The sequence below is a fragment of the Myotis daubentonii genome, chromosome 6 (genome assembly GCF_963259705.1).
Source record: "Myotis daubentonii chromosome 6, mMyoDau2.1, whole genome shotgun sequence".
NCBI classification, from domain to species: domain Eukaryota; kingdom Metazoa; phylum Chordata; class Mammalia; order Chiroptera; family Vespertilionidae; genus Myotis; species Myotis daubentonii.
In genome coordinates this window covers 61,724,030-61,740,288 of record NC_081845.1, presented here as the reverse complement: position 1 = coordinate 61,740,288, position 16,259 = coordinate 61,724,030, and the positions used below count along the sequence as shown (strand labels likewise).

The 16,259-nt window shown below is 36.5% G+C and overlaps 1 pseudogene; it reads right to left on the bottom strand.

Annotated features, from left to right (window-relative positions):
* Window positions 1-14,142: 14,142 nt before the first annotated feature.
* Window positions 14,143-15,706, bottom strand: LOC132237141 (V-type proton ATPase subunit D-like; annotated as a pseudogene).
* Between the last annotated feature and the right edge of the window lie 553 nt (window positions 15,707-16,259).

Genomic DNA, 16,259 nt, shown 5'->3' with positions numbered 1-16,259 from the left:
AAAACATGGAATTTATTAAATTTGGGGTTAAAACACTTTTATTGGGTATATTTATTTACAAATAAAAATCAATAAATAACGAGGCCTGACTGTATTTTACTCACTTTTTGTTCAGTCACTCTATTAAACATTCTTATTAATTAATAAACATTTTTACTGACTCTCTAATTTCTACCTATAATATCATGTATAGCACAAATGATAATTGTCTCATCCTCCCCATTGACATTTGAAATAAAGTTTCATTCCCTTGTTTAAGAGAATAAATTTCTCCCCCTATTATTTCAATCTTATCAACTACATTTTAAAATCTTATCTACTCCATTATCTTTTTTTACTACTTCAATAATAAGCCTAGCCCAGCCAGTGTGGCTCAGTAGTTGAGCATTAACCTATGAACCAAGAGGTCATGGTTTGATCCCTGGTTTGGGGACATGCCCAGGTTGTGGGCTCGATCCCAAGTAGGGGGCAGGCAGGAGGTAGCTGATCAATGATTCTCTTTCATCATTGATGTTTCTCTCTCTCTCTCTCTCTCTCTCTCTCTCTCTCTCTCTCTCTCTCTCTCTCTCTCTCTCTTTCCCCCTTCCTTCCTCTTAAATAATAAAAACATATACAAATATTTAGAAAAAATAATAACTGTGCTTCTCTCAGCTATTGAATTATTCGTCATACACATGACTCTAATATGATCAGTAGAATTTTCTCTCCTTTTTCCCAATACAGTGTTCTATGGAAAATGTGAACCATTTTCATTGTTGCAAGGTTTGTTCAGTTTTGTGCATGACTTGACAAGACTTCCATATTTAGCATCCATTCTCAAGCAGAAATCCCTGAGAATATCCCAAGTTACAAGGAAGAAGCCAGTATATCTAACCCTGTTGTCAGCATTAATCGTGTAAAGTATACTTGTGAGGAAGTTATTTGCACAACTGTACTGGAGAAAACTGACACTGATCTGAGATGGCACTCCCAAGGTTGCCGTCATGTTATCAGAATGGTGCTCATTTGCTGTGGCAGGGGTTGTTGAAGTTGATGAATGAGTTTAAGCTAGTCTGTCAGATACAGGTTTCTTTTCCCTAAATGTCTTCCATTTGCATTCTCATCATTGTTACTAGTTTCTATCATGATTACCTTTGTCTATTATACTCATGGCCAAAGCCAAGGCCTCACTCACAACCAATTAAGGAACTCGAAAGACTTTTCTCTTTTTCAATAAGCTGTTAGAAATAATTCCACTGTGTTTTCTTAAATTGGGCCCCTTTTTTGGCACAGTACTACTCTTTTTAATTTTTTTTAATCCACAAAACAATTCAGCTCTTTCTTTTATGCGTTCCATTTACTGGTGAACACTGTGATAAAATATAGTTTACAAGTAGTTGTTTAGAATGAACAGGCCTCTAGCACACCTCTATTTAAGTGTTCCTCTGTTAATATGAACTCAAACCAATCTTTTCATTTTCCATTTCAAATGGAAAATACTGTGCTTCTTAAGTTTAAAAGAATTGAGAAATAATTTCTTCTAGCGAATTAGTGTATTTGATGTTTAACACTGTGATGTCTTGGGATAAGCAATATGAGAAAAACAAAATGGAAAGATTTAAATATCATGTTTAAATTTTTTAAGACTTAAAAGGTAGTTATTTAGTCATTTTGTGTTTCTGAGTTTTGTTGCAACATCTCTGGGATAGGCTGCATTTTTTAATGATTTCTCCATTAATGCTAGTGAGAACATTGTGCAAGTAAATTTACATAGCACGTCCCTCTAAAATCAGGCTCCCTCATTGTTTAGAAACTTTGACTCATTGTTTTGGAGTTTTGACTCATTGTTTTCATAAGGTATTTCTCATACTTTCCTTTAGTTATCTTTCATGTAGATAGAGTTCCAAAACAACTTCGGAACTCAGATGAACTCTGTGCACATGCAGGCAACAATGAATAAGCCCCTGGTGCAAATCAGGTTAAATGGTAGCGTCTATTCCATCGAACACAGCTATACTGGTTATAGCTTTAAAATTACATATCTAATAACTAGAGGTAACTATCCATGCCATATTGTGAAGTTAGGGAAAAATTAGCAGGAAGATATACTTTATGGTTTAAGTTTTTAGCTCAAAAGACCATTTCATCTTCAAGTCATTGACTAGAAGCTGTCATTTTTATTTCTTCTAGAGAGTAAACACACATACTTTCCAGCACACACGTAGACACACACACATTGAATCATCCAGAATCAGCAGTTTCAAAATATCTTTATCTCCATACAGATCTATCTGGTTCTTTCCCAGACTCTGAGATCATCTATTTCCATTTCCTCTTCCCTCTCTCTTCCCCAAATCACATAAGCTAAAATGTGCTGCCCTTCCTCCACCACCACAGTGTCCTTGCGTTCTCTGTTGATGCTGATGGGAGTATCGCCCAGACTCAACCCTCATTTTGGTTATCATTGTAGCTTCTCAATCAATTATCCTCTCTTTTTTTTTTAATTAAATCTTTATTGTTCAGATAATTACATTTGTTCCTCTTTTTTTTCCCCCCCATAACTCCCCTCCTCCCAGTTCCCGCCCCACCCTCCGCCCTCACTCCCCACCCACTGTCCTCATCCATAGGTGCACGATTTTTGTCCAGTCTCTTCCCACATCTCCCACACCCCTTTCCCCCCCAAGAATAGTCAGTCCATTCCCTTTCTATGTCCCTGATTCTATTATAATCACCAGTTCATTCTGTTCATCAGATTATTTATTCACTTGATTCTTAGATTCACTTGTTGATAGATGCATATTTGTTGTTCATAATTTGTATCTTTACCTTTTTCTTCCTCTTCCTCTTCTTAAAGGATACCTTTCAGCATTTCATATAATGCTGGTTTGGCGGTGATGAACTCCTTTAGCTTTTCCTTATCTGTGAAGCTCTTTATCTGACCTTCAATTCTGAATGATAGCTTTGCTGGATAAAGTAATCTTGGTTGTAGGTTTTTGCTATTCATCACTTTGAATATTTCTTGCCATTCCCTTCTGGCCTGCAAAGTTTCTGTTGAGAAATCAGCTGACAGTCGTATGGGTATTCCCTTGTAGGTAACTGAGTTTCTTTCTCTTGCTGTTTTTAAGATTCTCTCTTTATCTTTTGCTCTTGGCATTTTAATTATGATGTGTCTTGGTGTGGTCCTCTTTGGATTCCTTTTGTTTGGGGTTCTCTGCGCTTCTTGGACCTGTAAGTCCATTTCTTTCACCAGGTGGGGGAAGTTTTCTGTCATTATTTCTTCAAATAGGTTTTCAATATCTTGCTCTCTCTCATCTTCTGGCACCCCTATAATTCTGATGTTGGTACGCTTGAAGCTGTCCCAGAGGCTCCTTACACTATCTTTGTATTTTTGGATTCTTTTTTCATTTTGCTTTTCCGGTTGGGTGTTTTTTGCTTCCTCGCATTTCAAATCATTGACTTGATTCTTGCACTCCTCTGGTCTGCTGTCGGGCGTCTGTATAATATTCGTTATTTCAGTCCGTGTATGCTTAATTTCTAGTTGGTTCCCCAATATAAGATCGAGGGTCTTATTAGTTTTCGTGTAGATCTCATTAAGTTTATCGGCAGCTTCTAAACAGTTCTTGAGAGACCTTAAAAGTGTGGTTCTGAACTCTATATCTTCCATTGACAATTTTGTCCTGTTTCTTTGTCTCCGCATTTTGTTATGCTTCCTTGGTGCACCCCCTAGTGGTCTTTGTTCGAAGTCTTATAGTTAAATCTTGATTGTTGTAGCTAATTCCAGGGAGGGTTTGACCTCCAGGCCAAGTGGCTATGAGAGTCAGCTATGAGTGTCAGCAGTGAGAGAACTTCTGTCCTCTAGGGAGGTGCTAATCTAGCCTTTGCCTGAGGCTATCCGGCAAATGCCTCTGTGCAGGGCTTGGGCGGGGCGGGTCGCACAGGATCAACAGGGTGGGCCGGAGAGAGCAGTTATGGTGGCTCTCAGTCCTGTCCCCAGGGGCTCTGCCTCTCTGAGTCCCAGCACCCGCTGCAAAGCTCGGAAAAAAAGCTGCACTCGCTCTGACCGAAGCCAGACAGTCCCGCTTCTCCCGTTTGAGTCTGGGTCCCTAAAGACTCGCCCGGATCTGGTGCTCAGAGTCTGCGACTCCCTCCCGATTGAAATCGCCAACGGCGCCCTCCGCCGCCAGCCCGCTCCGCGCACTCCGCACCTCAGAATTTGACTTCAGCACTGCGCCTCCTCTGAGTGTCCGTGTGCGTTTCTCTTTCCTCCTAGTTGTAGGACTTCCACTCAGCCAGCGTTCCTGTGGTTCTGGGTGATGTCCCTTCCGTTTTTTGGTTTCACTTTTGAAGTAGTTGTTCAAAGCAGCAAACTCCGGCGTTAACCTATCCTCTCTTTTTTTTTGTTAATCTCATTCTCAATCAGTTGAACCCCTTTTCTGCTCCCTACAAAACTACTCTCCTTTCAACAACCTTTTGCCTTTAAATTCGACAATGCTATAATTACAACATATGCTCCTCACAACTTTGACAATTCATAACTCTCATTTCTTCTCAAACTCAGGTACCAATTTACTATTTCCAATCATTCTTTTATTGTTGAAACTTTCTGATTGACTTTGTTCCTCCAGCTAATACCTTGTCAACATATTTAAGTTCAATTAGAAACATTTCTATTTATATTTAGTAGTATATAGGGCTATAATAATAGTCCAGTTATCTCAACATTTTTGTATTTCTAATCTAATTGGACAGTAATTTATTTGAGGGAAGAGACTAAGTTTTTTATTTGTTGCATATAGTACAAAGTATTGCACGTAAGTATTCTCAATAGAAGTTGACTAAATGAATCATATGCTAAAATATTCCAATGATGAATTTGTAAATGTTCCATTCTTTTCAAAATGGTATTTGAGATGACACTTGAAAGTTCCCTTTAGATATGTATGTTTCTTTAAGAAGATCTATGGGTAAGAATACTTATTTTAGCAGCATATTATAATTAATTTTAGCAATATTCCAAATACTTTTGCATCAGAACTAAAATTAGGTCAGGAAGATAAAAACAAATAGATCATTATTTGTTTTTTATCAATATAAGACTAAGACCTAAAGAAAATTTAACCCTTTATAGCTTGAGTTCTGTGTGGCCTGTTTTAAGAGATCATTTTTTTCTATTCAATCTCTCAGATGTTTTTTTCATTAACAAATTTACTTATTCAATAAACATTAGTTGAGAAATTACTTAAACCTTCTGACTCTCAGTTTTCCCATCTATAAGGTGTGTTGGGCAATGGGAATCACACATGATTAAGATAGAGTTATGCATGCCCTCAAGTTGTTCATCATCTAGTGAGGAAATGGGGCATGGATGGGGCTATGCATGCTTTTTGATCCATAAATTCCATTCTTGGAATTTATATAAAAGAAATAATCTCTGATGCATGCAAATATTTTTATTTCATAGCTGCAAACATATCAATTTAAACTTCTCTAGAATGTTAATCAGAATAGCTTGACTATTCAGAATAGTAACTACTAACTGAGCCAAAAATTATAGAATAAATTTCTTAGATTGATGTTTATTCCTTAATTTGTTCTAAAAGGCATTAAGTCTCTTAAATAACCAACTTCATATGGATTCCTCTATTTTATGTAATTTTGAATACCAGTATTATCTCACATTTCCATAACTAGTAAGAATACCCAATGATTTTTTTCTTTGCCTAAGTAAGTATCATATGTGTAAGATGGAATTAATGACATATTTATCACAAAATAAATAATAGTAGTCTGAGAGAATAGCAAATAACCTACATATATGATCACTACACTCTGAGATACTTATATAAAAAAAGATTATAACCCAAATTCAAATTATTTGTGATTTATTCAATAATAAATATGTTCTAGTTATAAAGTTTGACCCAAGTTCATAATGTGGATTTAAAAGAGAAAAGATCCTATCCTTTATTTAAAAAAAAATTATCCTTTCTAGCAGAGAAGACAAATAATAATCTAAGCATATGCATTATTAAGAAAAAAGTATTGTGAGAATTACTGTGAATCAAACCCTGTAGATTTAATTTCTAGGCTCATCCTCAAGTAATGCAATCTAATCCAAAGTGCACAAAAGCCTATTCATACTTAACAAAGCTGCTCATCTATTCTTACATTTGGAAGTTCATCATCTGAACATTTTTCTTTCATTCACTTGATAAGCAAAATTATATGCAGGATAACAGGCCCAGTGTTCCTCTTTATCAGTCATTATCAGACACAGTACAAAACACATTACACTTCCCCAGGCTCAGCTATCAATACATACTAGTGTAGCTGACCTATATGTACACCATTGGAAGACTCAAAACTTCATTTCAGATCAAATTGTTCACAAAACAGTAGAAGCATGACATGTATGTTTAATCTCCACCACCAAATCAATTTGCTTACTAACACTTTTCACCTTATCTTCTTGGTGCTTTATTCAGTATTATTGCTACACAGCATAAGGCCTTTTGTTTTCAGTGAGTCAATATGGTGAATGCTGCAGGTATTATTAGATAGCTTTTATTTTCAAAATTAGAAGGTAGAGACCATGTTGTAAAAGGCATGCTACCTAGTACACAAGAACTGCAATGATTTATTCATTATGTGGGCATAATGAGAAAATAGGGATAATTTCAGCTTTAGGTTGGAGAGACCATGTCTTGGCTGAGTCTATAGCATAATCTTTCCCTAGCTAAGCATAGCCCATGGCAAATATTCTGAATCTCTCTTCCCTGTTGATGGACCATGTTCTGTTCTAACTTCATAATTCAAAGGATATGTTCAGATACTGAAACAAGAGAAAGAAAATGAAAAAGACAACAATTGATTAATTTTAATAAGAAAAGATACTTCAACTTTGAATAGTCAAAAGATTTGAGCAATGTATATAAATGGACAATTAAATAAACAGGCAATTTTAAATTAAAAAATAGTAGAAAGTATATTTAAATGTATTTAAAATACCCACATTCCTTAGCAATTAGAGAAATGCAAATTGATAAAAGAACATAAAACATAAAAGTGGAAATGTAAGAAACATGTTATTCCATGCTGGTGAAGATGCAAGAATTCAGGGTCTCTTGATTACTAGTATAAGAAGTTATATACTGTCTAGAGAGCAACTTGGCAATATTTAAAACTAGACTTCAAAATATAGTTTCTGACCTACATTTTACTTATAATAATTTATCTTGAGAAAATAATCAATGTGAATATATTTAGTTAGCTTCAAATATGTTCATCATGGTACTATTTATAATAAAGAAAAATGAATGGTTTAATTAGCAACATAAATTTGTATAATATAATATAATACCACATAATCATTAAATATGTTGTTACAGGAGATTATTTGGTTATAAGAAAATCTTCATGATATATTTTAAGTGAAAAAAAATGCACAGCATAGAGCACTACCATGTCTAGAGTTTGAAAGTTGTCAATCTCATCCTTATAAGAACAAGCTGAATAAAAACTGAAAAATCAATAACTTTTGCTTGGACCTATCAGAGAACTGAGGTCACAGGTCACTCTGACAACTTGAAATTAGAGATTTGGGTGCATCTGGAAAAATACAGCAACTGAGATCTGGAAGGAAAGCTGCTGAGGCATAAATTGATATTAACACTTAAATGGTTATTTTAGTAAATTTCTGGAGGTTGAATGTTGATTGCAATACAAATAGAAAAAAATGAAAAATACATGTCAGAGATCACTATCTACAGTATGATTCTGGATTTGAATATGCTAATGAATTAACAATAGTTACTTCTAAATTTTCAGTAAGGTTATTAGTAATTTTTCTATCTTTTTCATGCATACCTGCAGCTCCTTCAAGGAACACATATGTCTTTGGCAATAATAAATGAATTGTTAAATAGGTAGAATATTATAATTGCTCACTAGTAATTGGATTAAAATGTTATGACAAATATTTTTTGTAATAGATACTTAATTTGGCTTCAGAAGCTGGGTGTACACACTCACTCACACACACACACACACACACACACATACACACACATATGCACACACACACCAATATGTCAAGAGTTCTTATTTGGAAAGGAGAGGGAAAAGGGTTTTGTGGGGGAAGGGCTACAAGGAGAGAGGGGAAAAAATGAAAGAGATGAAGGGTCTGGTCCTCCTTTGGCCTTTTGGACTGGGTTTGAGCTCCTATAAGTAAGGAATAAGGGCTGAGGAGATGTTGAAACTTTTCACTTTGTAACCACTCATACTAATGTTGAGCTATTTTTAGGACTCATGTCACAAAATGCATCATGAGCTGGAGAGGATGCCTCTCAGACATAAAAAAATAACCGGGCTGTGGCTGAGAACTAAAAATTGGGCAAGCACTTGTAGTCTACATTCCCTAAAAGGGAGTTCAAGAACTTGTACCCCTAAAAGGGAATTCAAGGCTCTTTCAAGCAGCTTCTTTTGCCACAAGTGGGAATATGTGGTGCATGGAATTACAGAAGAAGAGTACATTTGTTGTGGAGTCTCACCAGTAAAAGCAACAGCCGTGGAGTCAGCTTGTCTGGGTTCAAAACTTGTCTTTGCCTCTTAATGGCTCTGAAACCTTGGGCCCATTGCCATTCACATGCTTCAACTGTCAAAGGAGGAAGCTAATAGTACCCTGGTATGTGGTTCTTGTGAGGATACAATAAACTAGCCCATAATAAGCATAGCATAAGATCTCACACATAATCAGTGCTCATAAATTATCATGCACAGTGACTCTAATTGACAAAAATGGCCTTGCATACCGAAGTCCTAACTCTTCCAGGGCATCATAAAGTAGCTGAGCAAAGGTAGGCTGAGGTTCTGCCTTCTTGTGATCAGAGACTGACAAGCCAGCAGAAATCTGGGTTATCTTGTAAAAAATAAATAAAAATTAAAACCACAAAGAACTCAAGGTTGAATATTTCAAAAAGTAGTCTAATTTTTAGAGTTCAAAAATATTGTTAAATCCCAATGCTTTCACTTTGTCTTTCCCATAATGGAAATTACAGAGTAAAAATGAAGATTAGCCATGAATCTGGATGATGTAAGGAGAAACAGTACCTGATTGGAAGCCAGGAACTGTGGATTCTAGTCTCTGTTCTTTAGTTATCCTTGGGGTAAGTCATTTTACACCTCTGAAGCTCAGTTACAACAGCTGAAGCATAAGGAAAATAAGCAAAATGGAAAGATCTACACTAATATCTACACTAATAAAAGAGAAAGATGCAAATTGACAATACTTTTGTGACACCCACCAGCCAATCAGGAGTGAGTATGCAAATTAACCCAACAAAGATGGTGGGTTACTTTGCATACACAGGCACAGAGCAGCTGGGGGTGGGGCAGGACGCTTGCATCATTGCCATGGCAATGACGCAGGCATTCTGCACCACCCCAGATGCTCCTGGCCTCTGGGCAGCGTGGGAAGGCAGAAAGGCAGCTATGGGCTGGAGCAAAGGCAGCTCCAGCCAGAGCGAAGGCGGTGCCGGCAGCCAGGGGAAGGAAGGCCCATTATTGCATGAATCTTCATGCATCAGGCCTCTAGTTTATACTATAAAAACCTCATGTGACGGTCAGAGTTGTGGATCTGAATCTTGGCTTTAAAATTTCTGTTTGTGTGATCTTGAAGAGGTCACTTCCCTCCTGGTCATTTCACTCCATAAATGTGCTTCACCTCTCTGTCTTTAAACTGTCAGAAGACTGAGGAATGTCTGAGATATAATGCCTTGAGATTCTTTGTTTACATACCACCTCAAGACAAATAAAAGTATGGTAAAAATAGAGGTAATCAAATGGTGATGGAGCAGATTTTTTATCTTTGATTTGACTGAATTTACCATATCAGATAAAACTAATTTAGTGCCCTAACTGGTTTGGCTCAGTGGATAGAACGCCAGCCTGCGGACTCAAGGGTCCCAGGTTCGATTCTGGTCAAGGGCATGTACCTTGGATGCGGGCACATACCCAGTAGGGAGTGTGCAGGAGGCAGCTGATCAATGTTTCTCTCTCATCAATGTTTCTAACTCTCTATCCCTCTCCCTTCCTCTCTGTAAAAAATCAATAAAAATATATTTTAAAAAAAAACTAATTTAGCTCATTGTTCCAGTTCCTACATTAAAGATAAAAAAGTTTTCAGGTTGAATATGACCTTGAGATTATCTACATTAACTCCACTATTTCACATATTAGAAAATTAACCACAGAACCATGGTCAAGAAGTTGGGGAAATTGTATCGTTTTTTATCTCAATTCTATCTAATATGGTTAAATTCATTTCTTCAATACCCATCTATGCTATGTAATATGACAGTTCTTCCAAAGAACTACATACTAATTTGAAAAAATACTCAGAATTTGGATGGATAGCTTAGAAAAATTTACGTCTCATACATCCCATATTTTTATAGCTCAGTCTCATCCAGTTTCAAACATCTCAATAAGTCAGCATGAAAGGACACATTCTACTTTACCTCGTTCAAAAGTGTAGAAATAAATAACTGTATTTATTAGGTATAGGTATTTATTTCTACATTTTTGAGAGTCAGTAAGAGAAATATTCTCATAGAATCTAGCACTGACATGAAAAAAATTTTTTAAGTTGCTCGTAAATAATTAATTAGATATCATTCTAATAGTTTGAGGCTCCTTAAACCACTCACCCTGCTGTCAAAAACCTTTAAATTAGCTCAGGACACTCAGCAACCTTTTCCTATCTTTACTGAAATCAGTACTTAAATATATCTGATGATCAAATGATCAGGACTACTCTTTGACAAATAGAGACTGCTACAGAAGCTTTTACAAAACATACCATATTTTATCTGAGAAGTGTTGCTAAGATAGCAAATTTAGTACAAGTCACTTAAAAGGTGGCGTGTTTCTGCTGGGTGTGAAAATTACCTGCATTTTTTAAAATGATAAAACCACCCAGCTTATGAAGGCTTCTCTCTTATTTCAAAAGTGCATTCCCTCAATTCTGAGGTTTTACATAACCTTACTTTCCCAATCTTTTCATCGTCTCTCTGTTGCTCCATTCTATTTATTCCCTTCTTACTGTAGGCACAGCAGGCCTACATTTCTGACTATGCAGGAATTGAAGGCCCCCATCAAGCTGTGTGACATGCTTGAATGACAAAATAGTGGAAAGATCTCAGGGACTCTGGAGTCATGGCAGAGATATTTATTGCTTAGCAACCAGACTGATGTCAAGAGTTTTTGCTAAATGTAGATGGTGAGCAAGACTGTTGAAAATAAAATTTGCTTTGCTATAATTCTTTTAAATATTTTTCAATAAAAAATATTAATTAATTTACCCATTTATTTGTTTAATTGATTGCTATAACTGCTTTTTTGGCCAAGCACTAAAGTAGCAATTATAGTTGACTGGTCACACTAAAAAGGCCATAGAAATACAAAACTTGGGAGAAACATACACCCACATCTCCACAAAATCATCTGCTTTCCTGAATTGATATTCAAGTGCATTTCTCTAACTTCTGCATTTCTCTTTCATTTCTGATTTTGTTTAAGTCTTTTCTCTTTTTTCCTTAGTGATTCTAGTTATGGGTTTGTCAATTTTATTAATCTTTTCAAAGAACCAGTTCTTTGTTGTATTAATTTTTTTATATAGTCTTTTTCTCTATTTCATTAAATGTGCTCTAATTTTTATTATTTCCTTTGTTCTAGTGACTTTGGGCTGCTTTCGTTCTTCTTTTTCTAGCTATTTAAGATGTAATGTTAGGTTGTTTATTTGGGATTTCTCTTGTTTCTTGAGATAGCCCCGTAATGACATAAACTTCCTTCCTATTACTGCTTTTGCTATTCCAGAAGTCTTAATATGTCATATTGTTATTCTCATTTGTCTCTATATTTATTTATTTTTTAAACCTCACCCAAGGATATTTTTTCCCATTAATTTTATAGAGAGTGGAAGAAAAGAGAAAGATAGAGAGAAATATCACATCGATGTGAGAAAAACACATCAATTGGTTGCCTCCTGCACGAGCCCTGAGGAGCCTACAACTGAGTTACACACCCTTGACTAGAATTGAACCCAGGACCCTTCAGTCTGCAGGCTGACGCTCTATCCACAGAGCCAAACCGGCTAGGGCTGTCTCTATATTTTTAAATATGTTTTTATTGATATCAGAGAGAGGAAAGGAGAGGGAGCAAGAGATAGAAATATCAATGAGAGAGAACCCTTGATCTTCTGCCTCTTACATGCCCCCTACGGAGGATTGAGTCTGCACCCCAGACACTGACCTGGGAACTGAACTGGCGATCTCCTGGTGTATGGGATTATGCTCAACTAACTGAGCCACAAGGCCTGGGCTGTCTCTATATATCTTTTGATCTCACCTTTTATGTCTCCTTTGGCCCAGACATTTTTTTAGTAATATGTTGCTTAATCTCCACATACTTGTGCATTTCTTTACTTTTTGGTGCTGATTTCTAGTTTCAAAGCATTGTGGCCAGAGAATACACTTGGCATGATTTCAATTTTCTTGAATGTGTGGGGCTAGTTTTGTGACCCAACGTATCCTAGGCTATCCTTGAGGCTGTTCCATGTGCCCTGGGTAAGAATGCATAATCTGATGTTCTGGGATCAAAGGCTCTGTAAATGCCAATTATGCCCATTTGGTGTAATATTTCATTTAAGTTTGCTATTCCTTTATTGATTTTCTGTTTGAATGATCTCTCTAGAGCTGTCAATGGAGTATTTAGTTCCCCAACTATGATTGTGTTTTTGTCAGCTTCTCCCTTTAGTTCTGTTAGTTGTTGCTTTGTATATTTCAGTGCTCACTGATTCAGTACATTTATATTGAGAAGTGTTATGTCTTCTTGATGTAGTGTCCCCTTTATCATTATAAAATGTCCATCTTTGCCTCTTATTACCTTTGTTATCTTGATATCTATTTTGTCAGATATAAACAAGGCTATACCTAGTTTTCTGTGGATGCCGTTTGCTTGGAGAATTATTTTCCACACTTTCACTTTGAGTTTATCTTTGTCTTCATAGCTAAAATGTGTCTCCTAAAGGCAGTTGTATTTTAAATTATTTATGAAAAAGATACTTCTAAACAAAAATAATGTATTTTTTTCATATATTCTTAGGCAGTTACCATTACCAGTGTTCTTTATTTCATAATTTGGATTTGAGTTACTATCTAATGTCCTTTCATTTGATATTGAATGACTTCCTTTAATATTTCTTATAGGGAAATTGTGCTGTAGTGAATGCTCTCAGTTCTGTTTATCTCTAAGTGTCTTAATTTCTTCTTCATTTTCTGAAGGATAGCTTCACTGGAAATAGAATTGTTTGGTTATCAGTCTTTTTCTTTCAGTACTTTGAACATATTCTCACATTGCTATCTGGCCTTCATTGTTTTAAATGAAAACTGAGTGTTAATCTTATTAGAAATGTCTTGAACTTGGTGAGCTGCTTCTCTTACTACTCTCAATATTTTCTCTTTGTCTTGAGTTTGATTATGATGTGCCTAGGTAGAGATCTCTTTTGAGTTTTTCTACTTGGAGTTCATTAAGTTTCTTGAGTGTGTCAAAGATTTTTTTAAAAATATCGTTTTATTGATTTCAGAGAGGAAGGGAGAGGGAGGGAGAGAGGGAAAGAAACATCAATGATGAGAGAGAATCATTGATTGGCTGCCTCCTGCATGCCCCCTATTGGGCTTGAGCCCACAACCCAGGCATGTGCCCTGACCAGGAATCAAACCATGACCTCCTGGTTCATAGGTTAATGCCCAACCACTGAACCACACTGTCTGAGCTCAATGAATTTTTTAATAAAATTTGAGAAGGTTTTAGCCATAACTTCTTCAAGTATTCTTTCTTAAAAAAATTCTTCAACTATTATATTTCCTCTACATCTGAAAAAATAATTATTCATATGTTAATATGCTTGATGGTATCTCACAGAGAATCTGTTTATTTTACTTCATTCTTTTGTCTTTCTGTTTCTGGATAATTTCAATTTCAGTAATTGTTTTTTCTGCCTATTCAAATCAGCTGTTGAGTCTATTGAGTGAATTTTTTACTATAATCATTGTACTTTTCAACTCCAGTGTTTCTATTTGTTTTTACTTTAATAATTTCAATCTCTTTTTCTTTTACTTTTTTTTTGCTTTATTTATATCCTCTGCCATTTAAGGTTTCAGCATATCTAACGACCATCCTGTCTTTACATTTGTGCTAGAAGTCAGTCCATTGGAACCTCTTAGTGAAACACACACATCTTTTAACTGATTCTTCACCATAGAGGAATACTCCCTACCAGCACAGATATTAAGTTCTGTTTCCTTAATTTCTTTTTAAAAAATGAGCAACTCATTTTTAATCATTTTACTGCTTATACCACAGTCACATGCAAATCGGCACAACTGTTCCATGACAGAGAGAACAAACAGAGACCTGTCATGCAAGGTAAATTAAGGGAAGGCTTTCCTAGAGCTGGAGAAGTACCACAGAAACACAGGCTGCAGCTATGTCAGGCAGCGGCACCAGGGGTGTGGGTGGGTAGGAATGGAGGGTGCTCCTACAGTAGCTGGCCTCCTTGTATTGGCCTGATACCACTGTGGTTCCTAAGGGGAATTTCCTAATATGCTTGGTGAGCCGATCACTTGTAACCATTTATAACTGGGGTAGGGTGACACTTCCGCAGAATAAATTCTACAAGTTCCTAGGCAGGTTCTCTAAATCTCATCTGTGATCAATGGCTGGTAAATTAGGATTCTGCAAGAGTAATCCCATAAATGGACATCCAGGGAAGTTTTACAGCCAGTGAAATTAGACCAAAAAATAAACAACCACACGAACCAAACCTACACACTGAACTAAAATGATGTCACGTCAGGACTTCTGAAAGAACGAGAGCAGGCAAGAAGAACCAGAGCAGGCAAATGACTCAAACAGAAGATCCTCATCCTTCTCTTCAGCCAGAAGGTTGGCAGGCTCCGTCACCTCCCCTTCCGTTTCTCCAATTCCCTCTCAGTTTTTTCCTTGAGAATCTTTTTCTTCTCCTGTATTTTCTTTAACCTGTAGAATTCTTCTCGCTCTCTCTCATCCAGTTCTGCAATGATATAAGCAAGGGTGCGTTCAATCCTGGGAATGATGACATGTTCAATGGCATTTACATGCCTGTTGGTTATCTTAATAGCTTCATCCAAAGTAACAAAGGACGTCTGCAGCGAGGCAAGTTCCACCAGGAGCTCCACTGCTTTGGCATAGTTCCTCTTTAATTTAGCCAGTTGTTCCCCACCTCTGGCTAAACCAATCAGGTCATAACTGTCAGTTCCTTCACGGTAATGTTCAAATATTGCCAAGGTAACACCCGCTACATTATTTTTCTTTGCTCGAATCTTCACTTGGGCTTTATTCACGTTTTGGATAACTATGGTGCTGAAGTCCCCTGCTGTGAACTTGGCCTCAGCAAGTGAAAAGGCAGCTTCTCTCATCACTTCACCCAATCAACATTTTAGTCTCTATGATCTTCTTTAGGATCTGTCGAAATCGAAGAGTTAGGGCATCAGATTTTTTCTTCAGGACGTTTCGACCTGTCTGTGCTCCTTTTAATCGAGCCTTCATGATGATCTGCGCCATTCGCGAGGGAAAGATTTCAATTCAGTCTTTGCCTGACATTCTGACGATGATTGTTCGGCTTCGGTTCCCGGTCGGGCAGTCGTGGTTGCCACAGACCCACCCACAGCGTCTTTTTCTACCGCTGTCAGCTGGTTGTGTCTAATTTCTATCTCTTTGCTGGTATTCTCTATTTAATAAGACATCATTCTCAAACTTTTCTTTAATTCTTTAGAATTATTTCTGTTAGTCACTTGGGAAATTTTTAGGAAGCTGATTTAAAGTATTTACCTAATAACTTCAATTGGACTTCCACAAGGACAGTGTTATTGACTCTTTTTCCAGTGTGTGGATCATATTTTAATATTTCTTTATATATTTCATAACATTTTGTTGAAACCTGGGTGTTTTAAATAATTTGACAACTCAGGAAATCAGTTTCTTCTTTCCCCAAGGTTTGTTGTTTGTTATTGACATTTCTGAACGTATTCTGTAAAGTCTGTATTACTTATCATGTCACTAAAGTTTGCTGAACAGAGATTTCCTTAAATGTGTGGAAACAATACGTTTCCCAGTCTTTGCTGAGCATCTGTGTGTATATTTTGAAGCTATCTTAACACTTAACTGGGCAGGTTACAATTCTG